The sequence below is a fragment of the Parus major genome, chromosome 2, assembly GCF_001522545.3.
Source record: "Parus major isolate Abel chromosome 2, Parus_major1.1, whole genome shotgun sequence".
Taxonomy (NCBI): Eukaryota; Metazoa; Chordata; class Aves; order Passeriformes; family Paridae; genus Parus; species Parus major.
This window is the reverse complement of record NC_031769.1, coordinates 132,843,809-132,851,574: the sequence shown is the minus strand read 5'-3', so window position 1 is coordinate 132,851,574 and position 7,766 is coordinate 132,843,809.

Here is a 7,766-nt window from a genome sequence, read left to right as displayed (position 1 = left end):
TCACTTTCCTTTCTGTAATAACTAATTTTCAATTTTCTTTCCTAACATTTCTTGTTGAAATACAACCAATCTATGTGAAAAACATTAAAAACATTTTCCTTCCATCTGGAGCAAAAGGTACGTTCAGTGGTGTGTTGATATTCTTAGTTACTCAAAAAATGTAATTCACAGTCCCAGACCAACTTCAGAAAGTTGTTTCAGCAATGAAATTTTATCCATACATTTAAATGCATTCTTCCCTAACAGTAACCTAGGCTAGACAGATTACAAAACCATCATTAAAGTGTGGGTCAGATTTTAATATAACAATACTTTCTATGTTAAAAATATTTATCTGTACCATATGCTCACATTCCAGACACATATATAATAAAGTTACTCCTCCTTCTCACGGTTTTCAGGCAGCACACAACTCTTCTGAAGGTACTGAAAAATTTCTAACCTGCAGGGGTAAATACCTCAATTGTTAAATGATGCCATATTCATTATTAATTTGCCTGAGAATCTCAAAAGTGACAGCTCTCTGCAGGCCGTGTAGTGATACAAGAGAAGCAAAGCAGGAAGTGCCCCAATATGAGAAGTGCGATGCCATTTCTGAGCACCTGAATTCCCTGGCAATTGGTGACACTTTCAGAAGGACCATGCACAAGCTTGTAGATTTTCCTGCCTTTGCACTCAAAAATTATAATATTTTCAATGCAGATTTCTTTCTCTAAATCAGCTGACATGAGATTTAGGAAAGAACTTCTCTTTATATGCCAGCAAATATTTTACTACCTTGAGGACATCATAAAACCTGACCCAATCTGCTGTGGTTCAGAAATTCAGAGAAGGGAATTATTATATATTACATTTCAATGTTTACATTTCAGCATCCATTAATTACAGTTTTCTCTAATAGAAGACATATTGCAGTTCTTGGAGGATAACTTGTCTTCTGAACATCACCATGCTAAACTAAATGGGAGACCAGGTCGCCAAAATGCTCTGGCAAATCATGATATGCAGCTATAGAAAGGGCCAGTGAAAAAACTCCTTGTAACAGAAGGATACAATTTCAGGGTCATTCAAGTGCTAGTCAAAATCAGCTCTGCTTCTGTTAGTTTTGTGTCTCACAGGAAAAGTATCTAACAGGCATCATCTCTTGGCATAGCTCTTTCTATTCCTGCAACAGGTGTGGAAACCCAGCACTGCACTATGGGAGAGAAGACATGACAATAGTCATGGGCAAAACTACCTTGTATTCCTTCACAAAATACCAACTAAAGTAGTCACCATCAAAAGCTAAGATCATAAATCTACATCTTCAGACTTAAAGTAAGTCTAAGGTACTAAGGTGCTAGCATGTCTTTACAATTTACGTCTTTATAAATTGATTCCCTGAGGATGATGTCTTCACAGGAATGAAAGCTATCAGATTTCTGGTTTTATTTCCAAGGGAAATATTTGCCTGTCAGGCCAAAGGTCTTAGGAGTGTCTCTTGTCCCCCATCTGCCTCATTCAGAAGACACAAAAAAACACTTGAATGTCCATAAGATACCTTATTTTCCTGAAAAGGGGTACAGTTTTCAGGCACAGCACAACAACTTTTCAAAAGGTCTTTTTTGGTCAGCTTCTTTATTTTAAAAAGGGATCTGTTATAATGCCTTGCATGGTTGTCACATGATAACATATGGCATACTGATAACATACTGATAACACTGATATATATCAGTGTTATCAGTAAACCCACAAAAGCCAAAGTTTCACTCTTGCATCAACCAGCACCCAGCACCCTGATGGTCTAGCAGCTCTGTGTGTTATCTCCAGTACTGCACAGACTGCTTTCCTGGCCATCCTAAGTGGGTGATATGAATTGTTGTCTACCCACAAGTCTTGTTATTACCCTATCATCTCCTGCATCCTTTCACCAGACTGAGACCTCATTCCACATCTCCATCCCACAAAGTCTGTCTTTCTCAATTCCTGCTCTGTCTTCATTTGGCTAACAAAGGCAACCCCTGTGTCCCCAAAAACATGTTTTTTTACTCCACCTGTGTTGTCCTTGCCCTAGCAACCTTGAGGGAAATTCAGATTATAGGACTAGGGGTGTTTCCAAAGCAGGCACTATGAACAGATTGAAGGTCACAGCAGGAAGTTATCAGCATTCAAGTGACCAGCACTAAATCACACCATCTGCAAAAGCTGCTTGCATGAATCTCTTCATAGCACAGGTCTTCTGAGTCTTATGACAAGCTAGACACAAAGGCTAGGACCTGATTGTGAAAAACTCCTGGAGAAAGTTGTTCTGCACCTCAGATAAAAAGCCGTAGGCAGGGAGGGCCAGGATGAAAAGATGACTTTATGCAGAGAGATCATGCATAAAGGAATTCTTCAAGAAGGGACAGGGAGGGGCTGCAGCTATAGAGTGATTCAAATCTATTGAATTAAACTCAGTTGTAACAAGGAATGTACCCAGGCCTTGGGACTCAGTTGCCTTTTCCATTAAGTTATTAAAATGGCATCTGAACATGTTTCAGCTTACCAAACAACCTTTTCTCTCTCTTGTGCATATTTCTGGAGTCTGTTGCCATCAATAGGCAGCTGTCCTGCAAGTGACCACTTAGATGTGAGGTGTGACAGAGTACAATAATGATAGTGATCCTAATCCACTCCAGGATTCAGTGCCAGAAAATGGACATAGACAAATTTAGTCAGAACTGATGAGAAACCCATGGCCTGTAGCTTCAGCTCTAGCTAAAAGAGGCAAATCAGGAAAGCTATCAAGGGCAGAAAGCCCAGCTGAACAACAGGATATTCATCCTGATGCATCCAGCACTAAGCTGCTCTCGCTATCCTTCGAGGCTGAACAGCCTCAGTCAGGCCTCCCTCCCTTGGCTGAAGGCTCAGCAAACCTATTCCAAATGATCTCCTGAAAATAGTATTTCCTGTGCACTGAAGATTTGCCCCAGAATGTAGTAATTCTATGCAGCACCACTACATTCACTTCTAAGGGATTCATGTATCAGCAGTGCACCACAGCGTGGGAACTCCTCTTCATGTGTCATTAATCCTGCCTGGGGATAGGAAAACGAAGTAGGTGACCTTTTGAAACCTTTCCTATCCCTTGCTTCTACGATAAATATGGATTCAGGATGCAAACTTTCCATTTTATTTTCTTTCTTTATTTTTAAGTCATTCCCCAATTTCTATACTTTACCAAAAGGAAAGAAAATATTTAAGGAGATAATCCAAACCATGCTCATTTAATGCCTGAGAAAATAGATAGGTCTGCCAAGCGCTGTCAAGCTCTGAGACCAATCAAGGAAGCCAATTTTTAATTCTATGGATGTCCCATGAGAATACTTGGCTAATATTTATATCTCTGCTCCAATTTGGGTGACTGCCCAACCTCCTCAGCTGAACTCATCCACTAACCCAATGTCAAGAGAAAAGAGAGAGTTGTTTCTCTCTTGTGAAAGCCTCACCACAGGACATCCAGCCCAATTCCAAGTCCCAAGCAGTAGCCACCAAGAATAAAAGATGCATAAGTCCAACTGTTCTTTTGGGTCATGAGACCCATCAGGGGTTTTGTTGTGCTGATGCTTGCTGAAAATTCCAGTGATGCTCAGATTATTTATTTATGCTTTCATATCTAAGTTCTGTGACATGATCACTGAATATATAGAAATATAGATACTTCCCCTTAAAGATTGTGGTATTCTTCTTGGGTAGCATGATAAGGGTAGCACTTTCTCAGGCAGGATATGGAGTATCCAGTTGCTTCTAATGCTATGGCTTCAGCTGTGCCACTACCAGCATATGGGAGACAAAATTCAATACAAGATTCTGACAGAAAATTTCTTTCTAGGTCCCTCATTCATCCAACCATTGTCTACCTGTCTGCATTGCAAAGATGTACTATGGATCAAAAGAAAACCTTTTGAACCTGCAGGAAAAAAAATCTAACTAAACTCAAATTATTTTCAGTGATCAGTGACACAAAATAGCTTATTGATATAAAGTTTAGAAAAAGGCATATGTAAAATCAAAACATCAGAGTGGCTATGGCAAATAAGCAACTCTTCCAAACACCACAAAGTCAAAAACCTGCGACTCTTCTCTACACCGTTTTTGACCAAAGCCAATTCAAAGAAGAGAAAGAAGATGTTCTTTATTTGAGAGTATTATTTTAGGCTTCTCATTACTATGACTTTAAGAAAGTCCTTTTAGAAAGCAGAACTGAATGTGTTTGCTCCTGCTCACCTTTGAGTAATAGATTCCCGATTTTCCAAATTCCCTCGTTAAAAGTTAAAGTTATTTTTAACACATCAAATTGTTTAAAGTCAAGTGCTCCTTTTAAAGTCACATGTTAACACAATGAAAAGAATTGTCAAAGGTCCATCATGAAATATGAAATAATATGCTTCATAAATCAAAGGCTCTTCAGGTAAATGAAAGGAAGTCCCATTTCTTTTTTCACCCACCAAAAAACCTACCATTGCAGAAACATGATTTTCACACCCTAACTACTGACTTTTAAACATGAGGTTGACCACAAACTTTCCTGTTCTAAAGGATTATACTAAAAATATAATAAATTCTAGAAGAAAGATTACTTACATATCCAAGTTGGTGAATAACTTCCTTTCAAACTGACTGAATCTTTCCCAATATGGACACAACAACCTTAAACCACAGCATAACTGAAACTATAAACATGTGTTGCAAACACAGTCCACATCCACCATAGATTTGGTAAAAATTCCATATTTTATATTTCATTAATAAGAGAATGATGGACTCTCCATCTTTTACTTGAGAGGGAAATCTACTCATTTCTGGTAATTTCTTCTTTTTCAGCTCTGGGTCACAAGAACTTTGTCTACATCTGAGAGCCATTCCTGACAGCTTCACTCATTAAGGCTTAAGGAATTCTATTTCAAACCTCAGAGCAAAATCTTTGTCACAAATCCAAAGTAGAACAGAGGAAAACCAATCTGCTTTTTCATCACATCTAAGAAAAACAAATCCTGTTACTCCCTTTTTGCTGGTTCCTTCTGTTCACAGTGTGAAGAGCTGTCTCTGCTAGACCAGATCATTTCTTGCATCACCTTCTGTTACACACCCCTACAAAAAAAATATTGCATTTCAGGTGTGACTATGTTATTTCTCAGGCTAAAGTCACACAAGCTGTTGTGATTAAATCATTCCAGTCTCCAGACTTTCCTTAATGGTCATTCCTGCTATTCTACTGCCATTATGCCAGCAGGATATAATATTTGTTTGAGTATTTTATAGTCCAGATTGATAATGAATTGGCTTTTATAGCAGGCATAAGTTAAGGAGCAGGAAATTCAGGCAGGTACCAAACTAACAGCTGTGAGTGAAGGGGGGATGAAAATAATATAAATCAGATATTTTCTTTAACTAGTTTACTTCTGCAAACAGGCTGTAAGTGCACTTGGCAAGTGGAAAAGCTGGCCAGAAAAGTTTAAAAAAGGAGATATCCTGGTATAGAGGTCAGATTTACATTTTGTTCAACAGCAATTTTAGCAGCACAAATGAGGGGAGAGGGAACTGGGAACTGGAATGAGAGTTGTGACTGAGGATGGGAACAAGGAGGCAGGAGGAAAGGGTTTCCTAAACCAGAGTCTCTGACTACTACAGAACCTCATTTTTTGCAGTGTTTCCTACCCTGGTTTACCACCCCCAGTATCAGATATCTGGGAGTTACACAGGGCTCTGTACCTGGGCTCACAGCACACGATCATACAAACCTCAGCACCATCAAAGCTGCTTGCAGCCTGCCCATGGGGGCACAGCCCCACCAGCCTGCCTCCCACTGAGCACCCACTGCCTTCCTTTTGAGAAGGGAAACTTTCCCAGCCAGGACTGTCAACTGCCAAACACCTCTACAGGCTCTTCAGAGACTGACTTTGACAATTCATGACTCAATCCTCAGAAGAGTTAATAATTTCATACAGACTTATCACCTTCTGTCACAGATTAGCTATTTTCTCACTTTAAAGATGTCTGTCTCTCCCCTGTCAGATCAGTTCCTGTGTCTATACAGCTCTCCTACACATGGTGAGAAATTTAGTGTTGTGAATGGAGCTCTGTGTCCTTGCTAAGCTGGGGGCTGACTGTGTTCCTGCCAGTGTTTGCACAGCAGCCTGCTAGGAGGGAAGATGGCCTGGCTGACACTGGAAGTACACCCCAATTGCCAGAGTAGCTTGAGCTGAAGAAAATATATCATTTTTCTGTAACAGTAGTATTCCAAAGCTATTGAAGCTTTTTCAAAATTCACAAAAGGCAGGTGCATCTCACAGCACAGAAAAGTGTTTCTTGAAATCCAGAACAAATGATGAAAAAATGCTGAAGGAAGCATCTGTTCATATCTGTTCCTCTGCATTGCCAAGGACTCTGGACTAACCTTGATTCGCATTGCCTCTACTCCCTATTTCTATTCCACATTATGGTAAATTATATGAGTAGGTAAGAGCCAAATACAGGTGATATTTCTAGTTGCAAGTGCTGGATCTGCCTTACAAGAAGAAAGATATGTTTCCTCTCCCTCTCAGGTGGTCAGAGTGTACACTGGGAGAGACATAAGGGGCACTGGTGGTCATAGACTTGTTAGGATACGTAAGCCTATTGAAATCCATCTTAATCCACAAAACCAAGATAGCACTACAAAGTACTCTGCCTAAGAGGGAGCTGGCCTTCCTACCTCTTTAATCCACATAAGGCAGTGGTTTATAAGCCTTTAGGCATTAGTGCCAATGGTCATTATTTCAAAATGTCAAGAAGACTATTTAAAGTCTTAGTCCCTTTACCACCCTATCTCCCCTTGTTTTTCTTTTTCTTGCATTCTTGAGAAATTGAATGGGAATTTAAATCAGTTCACCTCCCCCTGTGATAGATTTTAGCTTCCCCAGAGCAATACATCAGCGTGCTGAGAACTGTCTGCTAGGCAGTTCACTATAGGTATAGGCTACATTCATATAATGAATTAATGGGGTGAAGTGCAAGCAGGAATGGAGGAAAAGATACAACCAGATAGCAGGTTTTCAGAAAAAACATCAAAGTAATGCATTTAGTGGTGCTACTGTGGTAGCAACATTTGTTTTCTGAGTATTATTAAACTAGTTTATATGTCTCAGCTAAGACCTGGAAATAAGTCTTCTTTTAGCTATAAAAATGCAGAGTAAGCTTCAGAAGTGACTGTGTAATAAGCTGGCATCCAGCCCAGTGAAGGGAAAAGCTTTATTCAGGTAGGCATTCACATACTCATTTACAATTCTAGACTTCAAAAACCCCCACTTTGTCATTTTATGTTGTGGTAAGGGTAAAATGCATTTTCTTTAAAGTGACTCATCATTCTGCTAAACCAATAGATGCTCTTCCAGGAAAACACTAGCAAGAGTAATCTGGTTGATCTTCTAGATGAACAGAGTTCAAACACAAAAATACCATAGCCTCCACCCTAGTGTAAGAGTAGAGAGCAGTGGACTCTCTAAAATTCTACTGGCCCTACCAGTTTATGTAAACAATCCCCATGGCCTCAAGCCCTAGGAAATTTCCTAAGCAGAAACTACCATTTTTAAGAATCAAAGCTTCTAGAGTGCCCATGAGGACCTTACCTTCAAAACACTTTTTATTTTTTTGTAGTCCGTATATAGTCCATGTTAATTAACAAAGATTTCCAAAATTTCCCTACCGTTTTTAAAGATATTAATTAACCTAGAATTGCCTTTTTGCCAAACAAGGTGCAGCCAGAAATG